The 26632-nt window shown below is 45.5% G+C and overlaps 2 non-coding genes across 2 annotated transcripts; both read right to left on the bottom strand.

Moving 5' to 3' along the window:
- Positions 1-11074: 11074 nt before the first annotated feature.
- trnas-gcu (transfer RNA serine (anticodon GCU)) lies at positions 11075-11156 on the bottom strand. The gene has a single exon. It is a non-coding gene; the product is annotated as a tRNA-Ser (tRNA).
- Positions 11157-26097: 14941 nt separating this feature from the next.
- Positions 26098-26179, bottom strand: trnas-gcu (transfer RNA serine (anticodon GCU)). The gene has a single exon. It is a non-coding gene; the product is annotated as a tRNA-Ser (tRNA).
- Positions 26180-26632: the final 453 nt, after the last annotated feature.

Raw genomic sequence — 26632 nt, 5'->3', positions numbered from 1 at the left:
GCTAACATCACTAAATTTATGGATCGCATACGGGATCACTTGGACGGGATGCAGGGTTCTGGCTCTTGGGGTAACTGGGGATTTGGAGGTTGGAAGGACTGGTTGATAAATATGGCCATGTATTTAGTGGTAGCTATCGGCTGCATCTTTGTGAGCCTAGCCATCCATAAATGTGTGATGGGTAGCATGCGGGGTGCACTGGATCAGATCAGCGCCTCAAAAAATTTAACTGTTAAAATCCATGAGGGTGAGGCAGATGAGGGGGGGGGGGGGGGAGGGGGGCTAAGACAGGAATTGGAAATGCAGCGACGGATCTTTTTAGATCGGGAACCGTAGCTATGGATTGGATAGTCTGGTTATCATGGAATGATAAAAGGAGGGAATGACGAATGTGATATAAAATAGTTACTTTAGAGATATTAGTTAATGTAATGTAGAAATAAACCACTTTGATTCTGGCAAGTAGAGACAAAGGATTTTAGACCGCATGGGAAAAAGCAGGAAGAGGTGTGTCTATGAGAGTGATGTTGAATTGATAGGGGCCGGAGAAAGGGATTGGAAGTGAGCCAATCAGAATAGATCAAACAGGTCAGGAGGGACATAGGATGACCTATGGGTGTCGAGTATGTGAAACTTGATGCCATTTGAATGTATCAGTACTGATCTCTTTGTCTGGGACATTCACTTAGTCCCGGAGCTGCAGAGAGCAACATGTTATCTGTATCACTGTGGACTAAGTTTAGCTTGCAAGCTGAATAAAATAACTAATGTTATACCTGCAAATCCATCTCGAATTTTATTGAGGCCAGACTGACGGATAAAGAAATTTGGGATTCAACAATGGATGATCTGAGTTCTCCACGGGACGTGTACTACATGATGGATTTTTTAAGGGTCGCGACAGACAGCAGTGACTGACGAGGAACCCCCACAATTTACGAGACAATAGTATTATGACATTTTTGTTTGTTTGAGCTTGATGTTGTGGTGGGAAATTTACAACCAATGTATTAAACGAAGTTCCCTTGAGGCATTATGATAGTTATTAAAAAGTAATGTCGTGCATCTTTTTAAGAATTGTTATGTATGTATGAAAAATAATTTGACATGGGCTTGAGATAACAGATGCCAACTGACAAGGAACAAATGCTGGACTTTGGTAGTTGATTTTAGTTAGAGGTAGACTTACAGCACTATACTACAACAGGCGGCAGATAGCTGGGCAATAGAAGAATTGGAACTAGGATAGCATTGGATGCTGTCAAAAGCATGAATTATTCTAAAGAACAAGTGACATCTACAGATACAATTGACATGCTTAGAATTAAACGCAACAGCACAGAATCTGACAGAGTTAATTAGAACTTAAGACAGGAGCACAACTTGTCATACAATAGCGAAAACCAGCAGTTAATCTCAGTCTGTCTGATGATGACGGAGCTAAAGCTGCTCAACAGTTTGAACAAATTTTGTTTACTCAACAACCACAAAGGGTGTGAGTTTTCTGTAAAATGGGACTGTTTTAATACAAGGGGTTAAACAAGGGGTTCACTTAAAGTGTAGTAAGGGTAATCTCGTGGGTAATTTACCAAAGTACCAGCACATATCATATCACGGGGAATATTGATGTTGTTAATACCATGTGTGATTTATATACTCTCATTATTGGTCACAAGTGCTGGCTTATAAAGCACTCTGTTAAGACCAGGAAACGATGTGTTGATATTATATTTTGTCTTTCAAATTGTGATTGCTAAAACATATGTAAAGCTGTAACACACAAACTGTTTGTGTGATTAGTTGCAAAGCAAAGTGTTGAGATAAGGCTTACTTTTGTAACTTTGTACTTGACAACAGGGAGGAATAATGTTTATATGGAAGACGATAAAGTGATGATTCGATGTGAAGAAAGTGGGCTCAATTGAGTTGGACACCCACCAGTTGGATGTATTAAATGTATTGCTCCTTGTAATAGAAACAGGGTTGTCAACCATTTTTGGTTGGTTATGTGGCGACTGTTATAAGGGCAAATATACGCTTCATGTGTCTCAAGACATGATAACGGAGGAAAGGGATCTTGAAGAGACATGGCAGTCAGTTACAATAGCATGTCTGTCAAATGTTTCCGGACGTACTTGGTTCAGGGACATGTTAGTTACCCATGAGAGAAAATCAGGGTTGGAAGTGAGTTCAAAGACACCTTTTAAATTGATGAGGCACGGAAGTAAGTGATTAATACATGATATAGTCGTTTACGATACCAATGAGGAACATAAAGCAATTTGGATTCAACAGGAATGGGACACTCGACTGCCAGTGACAGATAAACAACCTTTTTGGTTATTGATGTATTGAGTGGCTTACTGATCCTAAGGGACACGAGGCAGCTTGTACGGTGCTGCTATCCCAAGAGATAAAATGCTTTGGAGATAGTGTAATACACGAAAAATAGCTATTGTGTTACCTTTCTGAACAGATGCCACGATAGTCCACGGTGATTACAATTAAGGAATAACCTGTCTGTCAACTGTGGTATAAGCGATGGATAAAAGCACACGATGGGGTTGGGACACGATTTGAAACCAGGAAAATTGAATATTGAAAGCACAGATATAGGATACGATGGTATAAAATGAGTAGGGGGATAAGAATTAAAAGAAGGGGGCCATGTTTCAAATGCCAAGAGGGGGTGTAATGCAAAAATGGAAAAATATGTCATTTGAGCCATGAAAGTAAGCCTGGAAAAGCCTGAGATTTTAAAAGAAAGGGAAAGGTCCCACAAAGGGTTAACAGCCGCAGCTTGTTTGAAATACAGATAGCTTCACAGGCGTTAAAGAACACAGCTATGGCCAACTCATCCTGTTTTCGAAGTTAAAAAGACATTCAATCAATTTAAATGTTTAAGTTATATAAAAGGGAACAGTATTTCACACTTCTTTAGAAGTGCATTATTGTAAAACACCAATTAGTCACTATTAAAGCCCCAGACATCTGCTTTCTGACTGAGCGAACCTGCTCATCCCGGTCTGTCGGAAAATGTAAGACTCCCATTCCAGCCAAATTGTTGCAAAACAATCTAATCTCTGATTTAATCCATTATCCCGGTTCATTGCTTGTGTATTCGTTCTATAAATACAGAGGGGGTGACCAAGCCCGGTAAGAGATGGTAGTAGAGTTACGACTGTCCGAACAATTGACACAGGTTCAGCTCCTGGCCATCACAGTGGTGAATTATTTAATTAGATATCGCAGGTCACGACAGAAAATGAGGGGACAGTCCTCAAATAAAATTCACAAAATATTCTCATCATCTAACTTCATCTATCCAGTTTCAACTTGTTTTCCGCGGAATCTTTAGTCAACAATAGTAAATAGAAACATGAGTAAAAGAGTGGGTTAATCGCGTCAAAAAAACGACAAACTCAAAGTTCAATTTACAAACTGTGTTATGGATACTCCTGGGGCCAGATGAATTAGCAACTAAATTATTTACACAATAACCAATAATAAAAAATATATGATTGGTGGCTCTATGGAGCAAGTGATACAGTGTAGGACTTGTATTTCGTGTTCTGCTGAGACGTTCTGACGTTATTGGTTCGAAATCCGCCAGAATCGAATTTTTAAAATAAATTTCGAGTACCCAATTCATTTTTTCCAATGAAGGGGCAATTTAGCGTCGAAAATCCACCTAGCTTACACATTTATTTTGGGTTGTGGGGGCGAAACACACGCAGTCACGGGGAGAATGTGCAAACTTCACAGGGACAGTCACATAGAGCGGCGATCGAACCTGGGACCCCGGCGCGTGATACCACAGTGCTAACCACTGCGCCAGCGTGCTGTCCAGCGGAGTCGGCTTTTGGGTGGGACCAAAGCACAGTGGTTAGCACTGCTGCATCACAGAGCCAGGGATCCGGGTTCAATTCCAGCATTGGATGACTGTGTGCGGAGTTTGCACGTTCTCCCCATGTCTGCGTGGGTGTTCTCTGGGTACCCTGGTTTCCTGTCGCAGTTCCCTCCGCTTACTCAATTCCCGAGATTGACTGGCCCGGCTAAATTGCCTCAGGTGAGGTTACAGGAAGAGGTTAGGGTTTTGGACCAAGGTACAGTGCTCATTCCGAGGGTCGGTGCCGATTCGAAGACCGTGTTACGCCGGAATTGAACCCGGGTCCCTGTCGCTGTGAGACAGCAGTGCTAGCCCCTGTGCCGCTGTGCCGCCCAAGAGCAGACTCTTGTGGAATAAGAACCGATAACGTCAGAATCCACTGGAGGGACTGTAGATTACTGAATAATGGTGAAATACACAGGATCAGGACAAGGTTCGGTCTCAGGTCGGAGTAAGAATCCTATGTAAGGACACACAGAACATCGGAATTCAATTGCATAAATATATTTATTGCGGACTCGGCAATTCTTCTGGCTGAGCGGGAGCCATGCGACAAGGACACTTTCATTCAGAAGCATATTAAATTGGAGTAAAATAACAGAAGCTTAGTCCGACTTTTTTTACAAACAGTTTATCAAACAAATGCCAGGTACCAAAAGGACTCAGGCAGTGAGCGGCGGTGGTACAGTGGTGAGCATAGCTGCCTTCTAAGCAGTTCAATCGAGATTGAATGCCGGCCATCGCGGTAAAAATGTAATCGTAAGCTTTTGCGCGACATTGTGGGTTTCAAAGTGAAGAAGAGAAACAGTTTGTAACTGTGACGTTTTACGCTGATATCTACTTGAGGTGTATAAACTGCAAAACGGTCAGGATCAAGTATATGTGGAGCTATTGCTTCCTCTTTTGCGGCATTCTCAAACCAGAGTTCTTAACCTTAGAGTAAGAGATAGCAAATTTAAAAAACATTTGAGGAAAAACTACTTGTCCCATCGCAGTAATAGTTGTAACGGATGTTTTTGCGCGACATTGTGAGTTTCAAACTGAGGAAGACTGGCCAACAGTTTCTCATTCAGAATTTATGCGCAATTCTGTAATTGAGGTGTATAAGATGTCAAACGGTGTGGATAAAGTAAACGTGGAGTTGGTGCTTCCTCTTGTGGGGCATTCTAAATTGCGAGGTCAGAATCTTACAATAAGAGATCTCAAATTTAATAAAGATTTGAGGAAAAATATGCTTTTCCCAAAACATAGAAAAATACAGCACAGAACAGGCCCTTAGGCCCACGATATTGTGCCGAACCTTTGTCCTAAATTAATCATAGAATTTGCACTGCAGAAGGAGGCCATTCGGCCCATTGAGTCTGCACCGGTTCTTGGAAAGAGCACCCTACCCAAAGTCAACACCTCCACCCAACACTAAGGGCAATTTTGGACACTAAGGGCAATTTATCATGGCCAATCCACCTAACCTGCACATCTTTGGACTGTGGGAGGAAACCGGAGCATCCGGAGGAAACCCACGCAGACACGGGGAGAATGTGTAGACTCCGCACAGACAGTGACCCAAGCCGGAATACGAACCTGGGACCCTGGAGCTGTGAAGTAATTGTGCTATCCACAATGCTACCGTGCTGCCCTTAAGAACAAATAAATCTACACTATATCATTTTACCGTAATCCATGTAACTATTCAGTAGCTGCTTGAAGGTCCCTAATGTTTCCGGTCTCTGACTGTCTACTCGATCTATTCCTCTGATCATCTTATAAACCTCTATCAAGTCGCCCCTCATCCTTCTCCGTTCTAATGAGAAAATGCCTAGCAGCCTCAACCTTTCCTCGTAAGACCTACTCTCCATTCCAGGCAACATCCTGGTAAATCTCCTTTGCACCTTTTCCAAAGCTTTCACATCTTTCCTAAAATGAGGTGATCAGAACTGTACAAAGTACTCCAAATGTGGCCTTACCAAAGTTTTGTACAGCTGCATCATCACCTCACGGCTCTTAAATTGAATCCCTCTGTTAATGAACGCTAGCACACCATAGGCCTTCTTCACAGCTCTATCCACTTGAGTGGCAACTTTCAAAGATGTAGGAACATAGACCCCAAGATCTCTCTGCTCCTCCACATTTGCAAGAACCCTACTGTTAACCCTGTATTCCGCATTCATATTTGTCCTTCCAAAATGAACAACCTCACACTTTTCAGGGTTAAACTCCATCTGCCACTTCTCAGCCCAGCTCTGCATCCTATCTCAGTCTCGTCAGCCGACAACAGTCCTCCTCACTATCTACAACTCCACCAAAGAACAAAGAACAAAGAAATGTACAGCACAGGAACAGGCCCTTCGGCCCTCCAAGCCCGTGCCGACCATACTGCCCGACTCAACTACAATCTTCTACACTTCCTGGGTCCGTATCCTTCTATTCCCATCCTATTCATATATTTGTCAAGATGCCCCTTAAATGTCCCTATCGTCCCTGCCTCCACTACCTCCTCCGGTAGTGAGTTCCAGGCACCCACTACCCTCTGCGTAAAAAACTTGCCTCGTACATCTACTCTAAACTTTGCCCCTCTCACCTTAAACCTATGCCCCCTAGTAATTGACCCCTCTACCCTGGGGAAAAGCCTCTGACTATCCACTCTGTCTATGCCCCTCATAATTTTGTATACCTCTATCAGGTCGCCCCTCAACCTCCTTCGTTCCAGTGAGAACAAACCGAGTTTATTCAATCGCTCCTCATAGCTTATGCCCTCCATACCAGGCAACATTCTGGTAAATCTCTTCTGCACCCTCTCTAAAGCCTCCACATCCTTCTGGTAGTGTGGCGACCAGAATTGAACACTATACTCCAAGTGTGGCCTAACTAAGGTTCTATACAGCTGCAACATGACTTGCCAATTCTTATACTCAATGCCCCGGCCAATGAAGGCAAGCATGCCGTATGCCTTCTTGACTACCTTCTCCACCTGTGTAGCCCCTTTCAGTGATCTGTGGACCTGTACTCCTAGATCTCTTTGACTTTCAATACTCTTGAGGGTTCTACCATTCACTGTATATTCCCTACCTGCATTAGCCCTTCCAAAATGCATTACCTCACATTTGTCCAGGTTAAACTCCATCTGCCATCTCTCCGCCCAAGTCTCCAGACAATCTAAATCCTGCTGTATCCTCAGACAGTCCTCATCGCTATCCGCAATTCCACCAACCTTTGTGTCGTCTGCAAACTTACTAATCAGACCAGTTACATTTTCCTCCAAATCATTTATATATACTACAAAGAGCAAAGGTCCCAGCACTGATCCCTGTGGAACACCACTGGTCACAGCCCTCCAATTAGAAAAGCATCCCTCCATTGCTACCCTCTGCCTTCTATGTCCTAGCCAGTTCTGTATCCACCTTGCCAGTTCACCCCTGATCCCGTGTGACTTCACCTTTTGTACTAGTCTACCATGAGGGACCTTGTCAAAGGCCTTACTGAAGGCCTTATCTTGTCGTCGTATCGTCGCCAATCTTCGTATCGTCTGCAAATTTACTGACCCACCCTTCAACTCCTTCATCCAAGTCATAAATGAAAATCACAAACAGCAGAGGACTCAGAACTGATCCCTGCGTTACGCCACTGGTAACCAGGATCCACCTTCTATCGGTTAGCCAGTACGTTATCCAACTGGCCAAATTTCCCACTATCCCATGCCTCCTTACTTTCTGCAGAAGCCTACCATGGGGAACCTTATCAAATGCCTTCCTAAAATCATGCCCTCTCTTTGCTCTCCTAATGCCTTTCTTCAGTTCTCTCCTGGCTTTCTTGTATCCCTCCAACGCCCTGTTTCCTCAGCCTTACATAAGTCTCCCTTTTCCTCTTAACAAGACATTCAACCTCTCTTGCCAACCATGGTTAACTCACTCGACCATCTCTTCCCTGCCTGACAGGGGCATACATAGCAAGGACACGTAGTACCTGTTCCTTGAACAAGTTCCACATTTCACTTGTGTCCTTCCCTGACAGCCTATGTTCCCAACTTATGCACTTCAATTCTTGTCTGACAACATCGTATTTACCCTTCCCCCAATTGTAAAACTTGCCCTGTTGCACCCACCTATCCCTCTTCATTACTAAAGTGAAAGTCACAGAATTGTGGTCACTATCTCCAAACTGCTCCCCCACTAACAAATCTATCACTTGCCCTGGTTCATTACCAAGTACTAAATCCAATATTGCCCCTCCTCTGGTCGGACAATCTACATATTGTGTTAGAAAAGCTTCCTGGACACACTGCACAAACACCACCCCATCCAAACTATTTGATCTAAAGAGTTTCCACTCAATGTTTGGGAAGTTAATGTCACCCATGACTACTACCCTGTGACTTCTGCACCTTTCCAAAATCTGTTTCCCAATCTGTTCCTCCACATCTCTGCTACTATTGGGGGGCCTATAGAAAACTCCTAACAAGGTGACTGCTCCTTTCCTATTTCTGACTTCAACCCATACTACCTCATTAGGGTGATACTCCTCGAACTGCCTTTTTGCAGCTGTTATACTATCTCTAATTAACAATGCCACCCCCCCCCACCTCTTTTACTACCCTCCCTAATCTTATTGAAACATCTATAACCAGGGACCTCCAACAGCCATTTCTGCCCCTCTTAATCCAGGTTTCCGTGATGGCCACCACATCGTAGTCCCAAGTACCGATCCATGCCATAGGTTCACCCACCTTATTCCTGGTGCTTCTTGCATTGAAGTATACACACTTCAACCCATCTCTGTGCCTGCAAGTACTCTCCTTTGTCAGTGTTCCCTTCCCCACTGCCTCACTGCACGCTTTGAAGTCCTGAATATCGGCTACCTTAGTTGCTGGACTACAAATCCTGTTCCCATTCCCCTGCCAAATTAGTTTAAACCCTCCCGAAGAGTACTAGAAAATCTCCCTCCCATGATATTAGTGCCCCTCTGGTTCAGATGCAACCCGTCCTGCTTGTACAGGTCCCACCTTCCCCAGAATGCGCTCCAATTATCCAAATACCTGAAGCCCTCCCTCCTACACCATTCCTGCAGCCACGTGTTCAGCTGCACTCTCTCCCTATTCCTAGCCTCGCTATCACGTGGTACCGGCAATAAACCAGAGTTGACAACTATGTCTATCCTGGCTTTTAACTTCCAGCCTAACTCCCGAAACTCATTTATTGCCTCCACACCCCTTTTCCTACCTATGTTGTTGGTACCAATGTGCACCACGACTTCTGGCTGCTCCCCCTCCCCCTTAAGGATCCTGAAGACACGATCCGAGACATCCCTGGCCCTGGCACCCGGGAGGCAACATACCTTCCGGAGTCTCGCTCGCGACCACAAATGGTCCTATCTATTCCCCTAACCATTGAATCTACTACAACTATTGCTTTTCTATTCTCCCCCTTTCCCTTCTGAGCCCCAGAGCCAGGCTCAGTGCCAGAGACCTGGCCGCTAGGAACTTCCCCCGGTTGGTCACCCCCCCTCCCAACAACGTCCAAAACGGTATACTTGTTTTGAAGGGGAACGGCCACAAGGGATCCCTGCACTGCTTGCCTTTTCCCACCCCCTGACTGTAACCCAGCTATTCTTGTCCTGTACCTTGTGTGTGGTTACCTCCCTGTAACTCTTCTCTATCACCCCCTCTGCCTCCCGGATGATCCGAAGTTCGTCCATCTTCAGCTCCAGTTCCCGAACACGGTCTTTGACGAGCTGGAGTTGGGTGCACCTCCCGCAGGTATAGTCAGCAGGGACACCGGTGGTATCCCTCACCACCCACATCCTACAGGAGGAGCATGCAACTGGCCTAGCCTCCATCCCCTCTTACCTTACAGAATATAGCTGCCCTGTGGAACAACTGGATCTCTGCCTTCCGACTCCCAGTCAGCAGCACTCTCTGTAAACTCCTGGCTCTCTTCACACTCTTTGCGGAAATGTAGGAAAGAAAATGAAAGGAGCACCTTTATTCCTCCTCATCTAACTCCCTCAGTCACCAAACTATCACTATAGCACTCAAATGCACCAAATCCAGCTCTCCCTCAGTCACCAAACTATCACTATAGCACTCAAATGCACCAAATTCAGCACTCAGTGCAAACAAAGTCTGCACTGTAGGGGATCACTTTTATACTGTGAAGCTAGCCTCTAAAGGCTTGTGATTCTGTCGAATTCGCTACCCCAGAGTGCGGTGGATGCAGGGACAGTGAATAAATTTAAGGAGAAGGTAGAGAGATTTTTGTTGGTATTGAGTGGAAGGGTTAGGGAGAACGGGTGGAGTTGAGGCCAGTATGGGATCAGCCAAGATCTCATGGAAGGTGTTAGGCTCAGGAGGCTAAATTGCCTTCTCCCACTCCTCGGTCATGTGTTATAGTGAGGACGTATTGTAGTTGAGATCAATCGCCCTCTTCATCTGTAACATTGCAGGTAACAGATGAGGAACACATCAACCGTGATAGAATGGCGGGGCAGACTCGATGGGTCTAATGGCTTAATTCTGCTCCTATATTTTATGAACTTATCTTTTGTGCGACTTCGTGAGTTTCAAACTGAGGAGAAGGAACAGTTTCCAACTCAGAATTTATGCGCAATTAGGGCAGGGAGTGAAAAGTAACTTTCTCAGCTTTTTATTATTTGGTTTCACCATGGACAGTGTTCGACTATTCACCGCCCGCCAATCCCTTTAACAAAAGCTAAAAATCACAGTCTTTTTTCCATATCCTCATGAAGGGGACGAAACAGAGATACAACAGACACGTTACAGACAAGAATGGGATTTGAATCCACGTGTGCAGAGTACAATGGATTATTGTGCATCACCTTAACCATGTGGTACAACCCCTTTACTTCATGGAACTTTAATATCTGATCTTGTCACAGACAAGTAGCCGAAGCACCCCACCAATGTACAATCAGGAGGACGTTCATCCACGAGAGGTGGCAGAAGTTAATAATGGGAGAAGTGAACCCGGTAACCTCGATTGCTCAGTGGGTAGCCGAAGAAGAATTGGTGGCAATGTGGGTTTAAGCCCCAAACACGTCTGCCTCCGTTCGTGCCTCCATTCGTCCCTCCTCTAACCCAACTCGATGCAAGTGGCCTGACAACTTGGAATAGTTTGTCACATCAGTGATTGCAGATCCATCGTGTAAAAATGAATCCCACTTCCGAGAAACAATAGACGAGGATGGGATTCGAACCCACGTGTGCAGAGCACAATGGATTAGCAGTCCATCGCCTTAACCACTCGGCCACCTCGTCGCACAACTTTTTGCGTCAATACGTCTTAATTCGTTTTGCATCCATGAACTGATGGCAATTATATGCCTCTTTCTATTCAGCCAGGTGTTTGACGAGGGAAATGCAGTGGTGGTGGTACAGTGGTGAGCAACGCTGCTTTTGAGACCGTTGAATCCGGTTCCATTCCCGACCATCGCAGTAATAGTTGAATCGGATATTTTTGCGCGACATTCTGAGTTTCAAACTGAGGAAGACTGGTCAACTGTTTCTCATTCAGAATTTATGCGGATTATCTAAGTGAGGTGTTTCAGATGCGAAAAGGTGTAGATACTGTAGACGTGGAGTTGATGTTACCTGTTGTGGGGCAGTTTAAAACGAGAGGGTCATCATCTTAGAATATGAGGCTGCAAATTTAAAAAAGAAAAACGACTTCTCCCAAAGGGTTGTAATTCTGTGGAATTCACTTCCTCAGAGTGTGGTGGATGCAGGGACAGTGAGAAAGTTCAGGAGGACTTAGAGAGACTTTTATTGGTAATGAGTTGAAGGGTTCTGGAGAACGGGCAGGACGGTGGTGTTGAGGCCATTATGTTTGATCAGGCAAGATCACATGGAAGGTTTTACGCCCAAGAGGCTAAATTGCATATCCCAGCTCCAATGTTATGTGTTCTCGGGAGGAGGTGTTCTGGCTGATATCTCAATCGATCTCTTGTTCCGTAACATTTCAGGTAGCAGATGATGAACATTTCAGTCATGATCGAATGGCGGGCAGACTCGATGGGTCGAATGGCGTAATACTGCTCATCTATCTGATGAATCTATAGTTTGCGCGGCTTCATGGCTTTCAAACTGAGGGAAAGAAATAGTTTCCCACTCAGAATGTGTGCGCAATTATGGGGGGGAGTGAATTAAGTAACTTTCTCGTCATTTTCTAAAGTGGTTTCAATATGGAAAGTGTTCGATTATTCACAACTCCAAGCCCCAAACACTAAAAATCACAGCATTTTTCCGTCACCCTCATGAAGTGGATCAAACAGAGACACAACAGATACGTTACAGACGAGGATTGGATTCGAACTCAAGTGCGCAGAGCACAAAGGTTTCTTGTGCATCCCCTTAACCACGTGGTACAACTCCTTTACTTCATGGAACTTTAATATCTGACCTTCTCGCAGACAAGTGACCGAAGCAACCCTCCAGTGCACAAACAGGCGGATGTACATCCAGGAGAGGTGGCAGAAGGTAATTATGGGAGAAGTCAACCCGGTATCCTCGACTGTACTGTGGGTAGCCGAAGAAGAACTGGTGTCAAAGAGCGGTTAAGCCCCAAACACCTTTGCCTCCGTTCCACCGTCCTCTAACCCAACTCGATGCAATCAGGCCTGGCATCTTGGAATAGATTGTCACATCAGTGATTGCATATCCATCTTGGAAAAGGAGGCCTACTTCAGAGAAAAGTGGATTTAAAACAACGAGGATGGAATTCAAACACACATCTGCAGAGCACAATGGATTAGCAGTCCAGCGCCTTAACCACTCGGCCACTTTGTCCCACAAGGGCACACGTCAATATGCCTTAATTCGTTTTGCATCCATGAACTGATTGAATGTATCAGCCTCCTTCTATTCCACCTGGTATTCAAAATTGGAAATGCAGCGATGGTGGGAGAGTGGTGAGCAAAGTTTTCTTCCAAGCAGTTGTCCTGGTTCGATTACCGGCCATTGAATCGGATGTTATCGTGCAACATCGTGAGTTTCAAACTGACGAAGACTGGCCAACAGTTTCACACTCAGAATCTATGCGCAATTATCTAATTGAGGTGTATCAGATGCCAAAAGGTATGGAAAAAGTTGACGTGGAGCTGTTGCTTTCTCTTGTGGGGCATTCTAAAAGGCGAGGTCATGATGTTAGAATCAGAGATTGCAATGTGCAAAAAGATTTGAGGAAAAACTACTGATCCCAAAGGGTTTATGATTATCGGTACCCCAGATTGCGTTGGATGCAGGGAGAGTGCGTAAGTTTAAGGAGAAGGTAGACAGATTTTTATTGGTAAGGAGTTGAAGGGATACGGAGAACGAGAAGACGGTGGAGTTGACGCCAGGATGGGATCAGCTAACATCACATGGAAGGTGTTAGGCTCAGGAGGCTAAATTGCCTACTCCCGCTTCGAGGTCATGCGTTCTAGGGAGAAGGTGTTCCTGCTGATAACGCAATCGACCTCTTTGTAACATTGTAGGTCGCAGATGGGGAAGATATCAGCCATGATAGAATGGCGGGCAGACTCGATGGTCTAATGGCTGAATTATGTTTCTTTATTTTATGAACTTATCTTTTGCGCGACTTTGTTAGTTTCAAAATGCGAGGAAGAAACAGTTTCCAACTCAGAATTTATACGCAATTAGGGCAGGGAGTGAAATAAGTAACTTTCTCACCTTTTTATAATGTGGTTTCAACATGGACAGTGTTCGCCGAATTCACCACCCGCCAAGCCCGTGAACCAAAGCAAAAAATCACAGCATTTGTACTTCATGCTCATGAAGTGGACCAAACAGAGACACAACAGACACATTACAGACGAGGATGGGATTTGAATCCACGTGTGCAGAGTACAATGGATTATTGTGCGTCTCCTTAATCACATGATACAACTCATTTACTTCAATGGAATTTTTATATGCGATCTTATTCCAGGCAAGTAGCCAAAGAACCCCTCCAGTCTACAAACAGGAGGAGGTTCATCCTGGAGAGGTGGCTGAAGAGAATTATGGGAGACGTCATCCCGGTAACCTCAACTGTACTGTGGGTAGCCGAAGAACTTGTGTCACGATGCGATTCCACTGACAACGTATCCACCGGCACATATAGTGACGAAGACTGACAGGTTCAGAATGTCTCTTACACTCTCACACATTACCCGAGAGTGACAGGAACCCCCCATTTACAAACGGGACCAGAGAAGGGCAGAGAGAATGCACCTCACTCCCACATACAACATGTTGACGGATTCAACACAACCAAAATATAAGAAAAGATCATCACCACATATTATCTTCTTCGAAATCCCGCCGTCCCAACTTTAATATAATAAAAACAATTTTTATCAGTTGTGTCTCACTCTAATTTGTGAACTTCGCTCTACCAGAGTGTGTTGACATCTACTGGCCACGACACAGAACCGCAACAGAGCGGGGGAGATTCACATGAAGTGTCGGTGATAGAATGTGATCGGGTGGACGGAGAGGTGTTAGAAGTATGTAAAATGTAAACAATCTATATTCATGCATTTCCCAATGGAATTGGTGGAATTTGGAAGTGTTTATCTTGAGGATCAACTGAGCAGAGACTTTAAAGCATTTTATCTGTGGTTCCCTCTGTGTGAGCTTTACAATGTTGTACTGTGTCATGCTGTCTCCTTCATTCCTGGGACGAGACTGCAAGAAGGATTCTGAAAGGTATTTGCTGCAAAGCAAACAGGAACGTGCGTTATGTTTACTTTTGCTGTGAGGTAGAATGTAAATAGCAGAGAATAGCCTCGATTCCTCGACCTCGGGCTAATGGCCCAGCACGCTTCCGCTGCGGCACTCTGCTCCTTAAACCAGGAGCTACAACATTACTGCCTGGCTGTAGCCACACAACTATTCACTTCCGCATTTGTTCTTTCAACAAGAGCACACGTTTGAGCACACTGATTCTGGTCAGCATAGTTCAGATAATTTACTTTCGTGCTGAACGGTTGTTCTGTGAAGGGGATGTGATTTATTCTGTGACGTTGTTCTGATGAGAAAGTGGGGAATGACTAGAATCACCTTCATAGAAGGAAGTTCGGGGCGGCAGTTTCACCTCTCTGGAAACATTCATCACGCTGTTACTGATTTCTTCAAGCTTTGCTTCAAGTCCGACCCCAGAGAAGATCAACTGCGAGCAAAGTGGCGCAGCGGACGTGTGCTGGACCCCTAGCCCAGAGGTCTATGAATGGAAACCATCCTCTGCTATTTATATTCTCACTCACACCAAACGGAAACAAGTTGCTATTTGTCAGCAGCACATCTGCCTTTTTCTTTATTAGTATCAAAGTTTTGCATTCAGTCTGATCCGCTCTTTGGCACCGCTTCTTCAGCTAACCACAGTACAGTCGAGGAGACTAAGTTGAGTTCTCCCAGAACATTCTTCTGGCTACTCTAGTGGATGAACGGTCACCTGTTTGGACACTGGAGGGGTTCTTCGGCTACTTGTCTTTGAAAGCAGCACCGGAAGCAGCTGTGGAGAGAGATTGCAGTCGCCAGAATGCAACTCTGCAATTGTATACTTCACGTCGCTCAGATCTTAGACTCTCAATACCTTCGTGTGAGGAGCAGTTGGAGCGGGAATTCGGTCCTTGTTGATTGGAGCAAACTGATCAATGCGGCAATGAGAAGCTCCTTAACCCCCAGCGGGTTGGATAAGGATGGCACTCAGATACAGGACTCTGGCTAGGGGTCAAAAGTAGGGAAAGTATCTATTGTTTGAAATAAATGACGATGAAGATAGAATTTATGTCGATTTGTGCATAGATCTTGTTTTGGACGACAGCCGAGTGGTCTAAGCTGCTGCGTTTAGATCGAAGTCTCTACTAGAGGCGTGGGTTCGACTCCCATTCCTGATATTGACTTTTTATTCATGAGGTTAAATTTCTCCAGCAAGATTTTCAACATCAAGAAGGTCCAATACCTCCCTTTCAGTGGAAAAGCGTTGGTCTCAGGACATGAGATTTCTGTTTAAATACGCACAGCAAGACCACACAGGCAAAAGCGCAGTTAATGCCTCGATAATCTGCTTCAGTGACTCTGGTTGAGGAATTAATATTGAGCACAGGACTCCGGGTAAAATTCGTCTCATCTTCTTGTAAATAGTCTGGCTGGTGAGAGTGTTCACATCCGTCCGAGAGGGGAAGTTGGAAATTCGGTTTCTATCGTGATTTACTGCTGGATAAAACGTTATTTCCTTATTGGCCCCCTGTGAGGTATTACTCGATATCGTTATTTCTCTATATTGACTCCCTGTTGGGTACTATTGGGTAACGTTTCCAGTCCAGCTTTGACAAATGGTCACCTGGACTCGAAACGTTAGCTCTTTCCTCTGCCTACAGATGCTGTCAGATCTGCTGATACTTTAAAGCATTTTCTCTGTGGTTCCCTATGTGTGAGCTTTACAATGTTGTACTGTGTCATGCTGTCTCCTTCATTCTTGGGACGAATGTCGGGATGAGACTGCAAGAATGTTTCTGATAGGTATTTGCTTCAAAGCAAACAGGAACGTGCGTTATGTTTTCTTTTTCTGTCAGGGAGAATGTAAATAGCAGAGAATAGCCACGATTCCCTGACGTTGGGCTAATGCCCCAACACGCTTCCGCTGCGGCACTCTGCTCCTTTAACCAGGAGCTACGATTTTACTGCCCTGCGGTAGCCACACAGCTATTCACTTCCTCATTTTTTTCTTTCAACTAGAACACACGTTTGAGCACAGTAATTCTGGTCAGCAAATTTCAGATAATTTACTTGCGTTCTGAATGTTGTTCTGTGAAGGTGATGTGATTTCTTGTGTGACGTTGTACTGATCATAAAGTGGGGAGTGACTGGAATCACTTTCATAGAATGAAGTTCGGGGCGGCAGTTTCAGCTCTCTGGGAACATTGATCACGCTGTTAGAGATTTCTTCAAACTTTGCCTCAAGTCCGACCCCGGACAGGGTCAAGCACGAGCAGCGTGGAGCAGCGGCCCATAACCCAGAGGTCGATGGATCGAAACCATTCTCTGCTATTCATATTCTCACTCACACCAAACGAAAACAAGTCGCTATTTGTCAGCAGCACATCTACCTTTTTCTTTATCAGTATCAACGTTTTACTTACAGTCTGATCCGCTCTTTGACACCTGTTCTTCAGCTACCCACGGTATAGTCGAGGTCACAAAGTTGACTTCTCCCAGAACACTCTTCTATTGCTTCTCCTGGATGAACGTTCTCCTGTTTGGACACAGGAGGGATTCTTCGGCTACTTGTCTGTGAAAGCAGCACCGGGAGCAGCTGTGGAGAGAGATTGCAGTCGCCAGGATGCAACTATCCAATTGGATACTTCACGTCGCTCAGATCTTAGGCTCTCGATATCTTCAAGTGAGGAACACGTAGAGCGGGAATTCGTTCCTGGTTGATTGGAGCAAACAGATCAGTGCAGAAATGAGGAGCTCCTTAACCCACAGCGGCCTGGACAAGGATGACACTCAGATACAGGACTCTGGCTTGTGTTCAAAAGTAGGATAAGCATATCTTGTTTGAAATGGAATGATGATGAAGATAGAATTTGAGTCGATTTGTGCACGAATCTTAGTTTCGGCGGCAACGCATCAGGGTGACCGAGCGGTCAAAGGTTCAGGTCGCAGTCTCTTCTGGAAGCGTGGGTGCGAATCCCACTCCTGATATTGACCTTTCCCCCACGAGGTTAAATTTCTCCAGCGAGATTTTCAACCTCACGAATGTCCAATACCTTCCTTTCAATGGAAAAGCGTTGGTCTCAGGACATGAGATTCCCGCTTAAATACGCACAGCAAGACCACACAGGCAAAAGCGCAGTTAATGACTCGATAATCTGCTTCAGAGACTTTGGTTGAGGAATTAATATTGATCCCTGGACTCCGGGCAAAACTCGTCTTCTCTTGTAAATAGTCCGGCAGGTTCGATTGTTCACATCCGTCCGAGAGGGTAAGATGGGAACTTGGTTTCTATTGTGAATTGTTGCTCGATAAAGCTTTATTTCCTTATATGCCCTCTGTGAGGTTATTACTGGATATCGTTATATACCTATATTGCCCCTTTGTGGGGTACTACTGGATATCGTATCCGGTCCAGCTTTGACAAAGTGTCATCTGGACTCGAAACGTTAACTCTTTTCTCTCCCTACAGATCTGGTCAGACCTGCTGAGAATTTAAAGCATTTTCTCTGTGGTTCCCTCTGTGTGAGCTTTACAATGTTGTAATGTGTCATGCTGTCTGCTTCATTCCTGGGTTTAATGTCGGGATGAGACTGCAAGAAAGTTTCTGATAGGTATTTGCTGCAAAGCAAACAGGAACGTGCGTTATTTTTACTTTTCGTGTCAGGGAGGATGTGAATAGCACAGAATAGCCTCGATTCCTCGACCTCGGGCTAATGACCCAACACGCTTTCGTTGCGGCACTCTGCTCCTTAAACCAGGAGCTACAACATTACTGCCCTGCGGTAGCCACACAACTATTCACTGCCTCATTTTTTCTTTCAACAAGAACACACGTTTGAGCACACTGATTCTGGTCAGCATAGTTCAGATAATTTACTTTCGTACTGAATGGTTGTTCTGTGAAGGTGATGTGATTTCTTCTGTGACGTTGTTCTGATGGGAAAGTGGGGAGTGACTGGAATCACCTTCATAGAAGGAAGTTCGGGGCGGCAGTTTCACCTCTCCGGGAACATTGATCACTCTGTTACTGATTTCTTCAAACTTTGCCTGTATTTATTGAACGAATACACAAACAATGAAGCGGGAGAATGTATTAAATCAGAGATTGGATATTCTTGTAACCAATATGGCTGTAATGGGAATCCTTCATTTTCCGATAGATCGGGATGAGCTGGGTCGCTCAGTCAAAAATCAGATATCTGGGGATTTAAATGTGATTACTACAATGATAATATTTAACCATGTTAATGTTATTTTGCTCCAATTGAATCGTGTCACGAATACATCGTTACTTTGTTGCACAACTTGCTTTCAGCCAGGAGATGGCAGCAGTGCGCAATAGTTTGGGTCTCCTGTTTGTGCCCACAGATCTCGATAGGAATGGAGCTGCTGCTTCCCGGGGAGCTGCCAAGCAAGAGGCACAGATATTGACCAACTGCACCCGCTCCAAATAGATTCCCCAAATTACTGAACAAAACAAAAACAAGCGCAAATCATATTTTAAGAAACTATGACAGTGACTCTGAAAACAATACACCAACACCTCTGAAAGAATCGATTTGCTGTAACTAATTAAAGATGAACCGTTTCAACATCAGCCGGTATTCCTTACCAGTTCTCAGCCAGGCACCGACTGGTTAGAAGTTTGCTTCACATTTCAAGGTCAGACTCAATAAAATCAATCATAGGCCCATGATCTGCTTTCCTCCTGTTCTCAGACACATCCACTTTCTACAAGGGCGCACAAACTGGTTTTCAGAGTAAGAGTCAGACTGCAGTCACCTCGTTCTCTCTCGATCCCTTTATCCCAGAGCCACCTCACAACCAGGAATGGAACTTCACACAGAGCCAAGAATGGAATAGTTTGTCGATTCTTCCACTTTATCAGGACCGTCCATCACCAGGATGTATTCGTCCAAAAGAGTTGGGATGAAATAGAACATAGAACAATACAGCGCAGTACAGGCCCTTCGGCCCACGATGTTGCACCGAAACAAAAGCAATCTAACCTACACTATGCCATTATCATCCATATGTTTATCCAATAAACTTTTAAATGCCCTCAATGTTGGCGAGTTCACTACTGTAGCAGGTAGGGCATTCCACGGCCTCACTACTCTTTGCGTAAAGAACCTACCTCTGACCTCTGTCCTATATCTATTACCCCTCAGTTTAAAGTTATGTCCCCTCGTGCCAGCCATTTCCATCCGCGGCAGAAGGCTCTCACTGTCCACCCTATCCAACACCCTGATCATTTTGTATGCCTCGATTAAGTCTCCTCTTAACCTTCTTCTCTCCAACGAAAACAACCTCAAGTCCATCAGCCGTTCCTCATAAGATTTTCCCTCCATACCAGGCAACATCCTGGTAAATCTCCTCTGCACCCGCTCAAAAGCCTCCACGTCCTTCCTATAATGCGGTGACCAGAACTGTACGCAATACTCCAAATGCGGCCGTACCAGAGTTCTGTACAGCTGTAACATGACCTCCCGACTCCGGAACTCAATCCCTCTACCAATAAAGGCCAACACTCCATAGGCCTTCTTCACAACCCTATCAACCTGGGTGGCAACTTTCAGGGATCTATGTACATGGACACCTAGATCCCTCTGCTCATCCACACTTTCAAGAACTTTACCATTAGCCAAATATTCCGCATTCCTGTTATTCCTTCCAAAGTGAATCACCTCACACTTCTCTACATTAAACTCCATTTGCCACCTCTCAGCCCAGCTCTTGCAGCTTATCTATATCCCTCTGTAACCTGCTACATCCTTCCAAACTATCGACAACACCACCGACTTTAGTATCGTCTGCAAATTTACTACCCACCCTTCTGCGCCTTCCTCTAGGTCATTGATAAAAATGACAAACAGCAACGGCCCCAGAACAGATCCTTGTGATACTCCACTTGTGACTGTACTCCATTCTGAACATTTCCCATCAACCACCACCCTCTGTCTTCTTTCAGCTAGCCAATTTCTGATCCACATCTCTAAATCACCCTCAATCCCCAGCCTCCGTATTTTCTACAATAGCCTACCGTCGGGAACCTTTTCAAACGCTTTGCTGAAATCCATATACACCACATCAACTGCTCTACCCTCATCTACCTGTTCAGTCACCTTCTCAAATAACTCAATAAGGTTTGTGAGGCATGACCTACCCTTCACAAAGCCATGCTGACTATCCCTGATCATATTATTCCTATCTAGATGATTATAAATCTTGTCTCTTATAATCCCCTCCAAGACTTTACCCACTACAGACGTGAGGCTCGCCGGTCTATAGTTGCCGGGGTTGTCTCTTCTCCCCTTTTTGAACAAAGGGACCACATTTGCTGTCCTCTTGCACTATTCCTGTAGCCAATGCTGACACAAAAATCAAAGCCAAAGGTCCAGCAATCTCTTCCCTGGCCTCCCAGAGAATCCTAGGATAAATCCCATCAGGTCCCGGGGACTTATCTATTTTAAGCCTGTCCAGAATTGCCAACACCACTTCCCTACGTACCTCAATGCCATCTATTCTATTAGCCTGGGGCTCAGCATTCTCCTCCACAACATTATCTTTTTCCTGAGTGAATACTGACGAAAAATATTCATTTAGTATCTCGCCTATCTCTTCAGACTCCACACACAATTTCCCATCCCTGTCCTTGACTGGTCCTACTCTTTCCCTAGTCATTCGCTTATTCCTGACATACCTATAGAAAGCTTTTGGGTTTTCCTTGATCCTTCCTGCCAAATACTTCTCATGTCCCCTCCTTGCTCGTCTTAGCTCTCTCTTTATATCCTTCCTCGCTACCTTGTAACAATCCATCGCCCCAACTGAATCTTCACACCACATCTTCACATAGGCCTCCTTCTTCCTCTTAACAAGAGATTCCACTTCCTTGGTAAACCACGGTTCCCTCGCTCGACGCCTTCCTCCCTGCCTGACCGGTACATACTTATCAAGAACACGCAGTAGCTGATCCTTGAAAAAGCCCCACTTATCCAGTGTGCCCAACACTTGCAGCCTACTTCTCCACCTTATCCCCCAAGTCACGTCTAATGGCATCATAATTGCCCTTCCCCCAGCTATAACTCTTGCCCTGCGGTATATACTTATCCCTTTCCATCATTAACGTAAACGTCACCGAATTGTGGTCACTGTCCCCAAAGTGCTCTCCAACCTCCAAATCCAACATCTGACCTGGTTTATTACCCAAAACCAAATCCAACGTGGCCTCGGCTCTTGTTAGCCTGTCAACATATTGTTTCAGGAAACCCTCCTGCACACACTGTACAAAAAACGACCCATCTATTGTACTCGAACTATATCTTTTCCAGTCAATATTTGGAAAGTTAAAGTCTCCCATAATAACTACCCTGTTACTTTCTCTCTTATCCAGAATCATCTTCGCCATCCTTTCCTCTACATCCCTAGAACTATTAGGAGGCCTATAAAAAACTCCCAACAGGGTGACCTCTCCTTTCCTGTTTCTAACTTCAGCCCATACTACCTCGGAAGAAGAGTCCCCATCTAGCATCCTCTCCGCCACCGTAATGCTGCTCTTGACTAGCAGCGCCACACTTCTCCCTCTTTTGCCTCCTTCTCTGAGCTTACTAAAACACCTAAACCCCGGAACCTGCAACATCCATTCCTGTCCCTGCTCTATCCATGTCTCCGAAATGGCCACAACATCGAAGTCCCAGGTACCAACCCATGCTGCCAGTTCCCCTACCTTGTTTTGTATATTCCTGGCATTGAAGTAGACACACTTCAAACCACCTACCTGAACACTGGCCCCCTCCTGCGACGTCAAATCTTTGCTCCTGACCTCTATGCTCTCATTCTCCCTTCCCCTAAAACTATAATCCAGGTTCCCATGCCCCTGCTGCATTAGTTTAACACCCCCCCCCCCCCCAAAGAGCACTAACAAATCTCCCCCCCCAGGATATTTGTGCCCTCAGGTTCAGGTGTAGACCATCCTGTCTGTAGAGGTCCCGCCTTCCCCAGAAAGAGCCCCAGTTATCCAGAAATCTGAATCCCTCCCGCCTGCACCATCCCTGTAGCCACGTGTTTAAATGCTCTCTCTCCCTATTCCTTATCTCATTATCACGTGGCACGGGCAACAACCCAGAGATAACAACTCTGTTTGTTCTAGTTCTGAGCTCCCATCCTAGCTCCCTGAAAGCCTGCCTGACATCCTTGTCCCCTTTCCTACCTATGTCGTTAGTGCCAATGTGTACCACGACTTGGGGCTGCTCCCCCCCCCCCTATGGACCCGGAAAACACGATCCGAGTCATCACGTACCCTTGCACCTGGGAGGCAACATACCAAACGTGAGTCTCTCACGCTCCCACAAAATCTCCTATCTGTGCCACTGACTATAGAATCCCCAATTACTAATGCTCTGCTCCTCTCCCCCCTTCCCGTCTGAGCAACCAAATAGGGCTGAGTTTCACTGTGTATCCAATCAGTCCCCGGAGAAGCACGAAAACAGTGAGTGAGGGAGAGAGAAAGAAACAAAGAATCAGATAGAGAGATAAAATATGTTCCATTTCTAACACGATCTTTTTACCCAGAAATACATTCACCTGAATGAAACCGAACCACGTTTCCATTCGCTGCCGTTGCTGCTTCTCCTTCCAAACGTTGCAGGAAACGTTATTATTTATTGATTGTTGTTTTGAGTGCGAGCTTCTTCATATGTCGTTCAGTTTCCAAAACAAATGCTGACTAAATCTGATATAGGTTCAAACCGTTCATTTACAAACATTCCGATTCATTCTCGAGTCAGTGGCTTGCACGGGGAGTTTAGCAAACACTTCGAATCATAGTCGCTGCGAGCAGAGCTCGAACCAGCGCGGCGAAACCACATTGATTTCAAGTCCAACGCCTTAATCACGCGGCCATCGCACCTGCGTCTAGTGTGTCATTCACTAGTAATTTGGTCGATGGAATACATTCTAAAACCAGCCTGGAATCACTCCAGGAACTTATTGCATTCAAACGATCAACGGGGCCCGGGGTTTATGTGAGGAGGGGTTGAATCTTCGTGGAAAATGACCATTGGATTTGGAGAGAGGCCTTGAGAGACTCGAAAACCTCAGCTCCCTAAACGCACAATTCCACCGATTAAATAGATTGTGGAACAACATCAGTTACATTGGAAATATATTAGAAATTCAAATGGGACAGGACCACACTTTACAGTCTGGAAGAAAATTTAAATGATGAAATCTAGAAATTACAGCACAGAAGGAGACCTGTGCAGGCCGAACGGTCACCTGATGACCTGATGACGCAACTAAAATGGTCACGTGTCGGGATTCCGCCAGTTCCCCGGATCGCGGTCAGAGCACAAGCCAGGAGGAGCTGCTCAATTATTAAGTCAGTGATTTTTTATTACATGTCATTGGTCGCCAGTCATTGAGAGACCAGCATTTCTACATGGTGTCAGGGGTGGGCAGTATGGCAGAAGGACTTCACCGCATCAACATGCTTGTATCACAGAATCGTACAATATCCAGCTCAGAGGTAGGCCATTCGGCCCAACAAGTCAGCACTGACCCTCCGAATGAGCACCGCAGCAACTCTCTTCAAGAAGCGGTTTAATAAATAGCGCATCAGCAGCTAATACAACTATTGCTTTTCTATTCTCCCCCTTCCCTTCTGAGCCCCAGAGCCAGACTCAGCGCCAGAGACCGGGCCGCTAGGGCCTTCCCCCGGTAGGTCATCCCCCAAAAGCGTCCAAAACGGTATACTTATTTTGAAGGGGAACGGCCACGAGGGATTCCTGCACTGTCTGCCTCCCCACCCCCCCCCCCCCCCCCCGCCCCTGACTCTAACCCAGCTATTCTTGTCTTGTACCTTGGGTGTGGTTACCTCCCTGTAACTCTTCTCTATCGCCCCCTCTGCCTCCCGGATGATCCGAAGTTCATCCAGCTTCAGCTCCAGTTCCCTAACACGGTCTTTGAGGAGCTGGAGTTAGGTGCACTTCCCGCTGGTATAGTCAGCGCGGACACGGGTGGTATCCCTCACCACCCACATCCTACAGGAGGAGCATGCAACTGGCCTAGCCTCCATCCCCTCTTACCTTACAGAATATAGCTGCCCTCTGGACCAACTGGATCTCCGCCCTCCGACACTGCTCCCAGTCAGCTGCACTCTCTGTAAACTCCTGGCTCTCTTCTCACTCTTTGCGGAAATGGAGGAAACAAAATGCAAGCAGCACCTTACTCCCTCCTCACCTAACTCCGTCAGTCACCAAACTCTCACTATAGCACTCAAATGCACCAAATTCAGCACTCCCTCAGTCACCAAACTCTCACTATAGCACTCAAATGCACCAAATTCAGCACTCCCTCAGTCACCAAACTCTCACTATAGCACTCAAATGCACCAAATTCAGCACTCAGTGCAAACACAGTCTGCACGGTAGGGGATCACTTTTATACTGTGAATCTAGCCTCTGAAGACTTGTGATTCTGTGGAGTTCGCTACCCCAGATTGCGATGGATGCAGGGACACTGAATACATTTAAGGAGGAGTTAGCGAGATTGTTGTTGGTAATGAGTGGAAGGGTTATGGAGAACGGGTGGAGTTGCGGCCAGTATGGGATTAGCCAAGATCTCATGGAAGGTGTTAGGCTCAGGAGGCTAAATTGCCTTCTCCCGCTCCTAGGTGATGTGTTATAGTGAGGACGTATTCTAGCTGAGATCAATCGCCCTCTTCATCTGTAACATTGTAGCTAACAGATGAGGAACACATCATCCGTGATAGAATGGCGGGGCAGACTCGATGGGTCTAATGGCTTAATTCTGCTCCTATATTTTATGAACTTATCTTTTGCGCGACTTCGCGAGTTTCAAACTGAGGGGAAGGAACAGTTTCCAACTCAGAATTTATGCGCAATTAGGGCAGGGAGTGAAAAGTAACTTTCTCAGCTTTTTATTATTTGGTTTCACCATGGACAGTGTTCGACTGTTCACCGCCCGCCAAGCCCTGAAACAAAAGCTAAAACTCACAGCCTTTTTTCTATATCCTCATGAAGTGGACGAAACAGAGATCCAACAGACACGTTACAGACAAAAATGGGATTTGAATCCACGTGTGCAGAGTACAATGGATTATTGTGCCTCACCTTAACCACGTGGTACAACCCCTTTAGTTCATGGAACTTTAATACCTGATCTTGTCACAGACAAGCAGCCGAAGCACCCCACCAATGTACAATCAGGAGGACGTTCATCCACGAGAGGTGGCAGAAGGTAATAATGGGAGAAGTGAACCCGGTAACCTCGATTGCACAGTGGGGAGCCGAAGAAGAAGTGGTGGCAATGTGGGGTTAAGCCCCAAACACGTCTGCCTCCGTTCGTGCCTCCATTCGTCCCTCCTCTAACCCAACTCGATGTAAGTGGCCTGACAACTGGGAATAGTTTGTCACATCAGTGATTGCAGATCCATCGTGTAAAAATGAATCCCACTTCCGAGAAACAATGGACGAAAAATCGACGAGGATGGGATTCGAACCCACGTGTGCAGAGCACAATGGATTAGCAGTCCATCGCCTTAACCACTCGGCCACCTCGTCGCACAACTTGGCGCGTCAATACGTCTTAATTCGTTTTGCATCCATGAACTGATGGCAATTATTTGCCTCTTTATATTCAACCAGCCATTCGACGGGGGGAATGCAGCGATGGTGGTATAGTGGTGAGCATCGCTGCTTTTGAAACCGTTGACTCCGTTTCGATTCCCGGCCACCGCAGTAATCGTTGAATCGGATGTTTTTGCGCGACATCCTGAGTTTCAAACTGAGGAAGACTGGTCAACTGTTTCTCATTCAGAATTTATGCGGATTATCTAAGTGAGGTGTTTAAGATGCGAAAAGGTGTAGATATTGTAGACGTGGAGTTGATGTTACCTGTTGTGGGGCAGTCTAAAACGAGAGGTCATCATCTTAGAATATGAGGCGGCAAATTTAAAAAAGAAAAACTACTTCTCCCAAAGGGTTGTAATTCTGTGGAATTCACTTCCTCAGAGT

The sequence above is a fragment of the Scyliorhinus torazame genome, chromosome 24 (assembly GCF_047496885.1).
Source record: "Scyliorhinus torazame isolate Kashiwa2021f chromosome 24, sScyTor2.1, whole genome shotgun sequence".
In the NCBI taxonomy this organism is placed as follows: Eukaryota; Metazoa; Chordata; class Chondrichthyes; order Carcharhiniformes; family Scyliorhinidae; genus Scyliorhinus; species Scyliorhinus torazame.
This window is presented reverse-complemented; position numbering and strand designations above follow the sequence as displayed.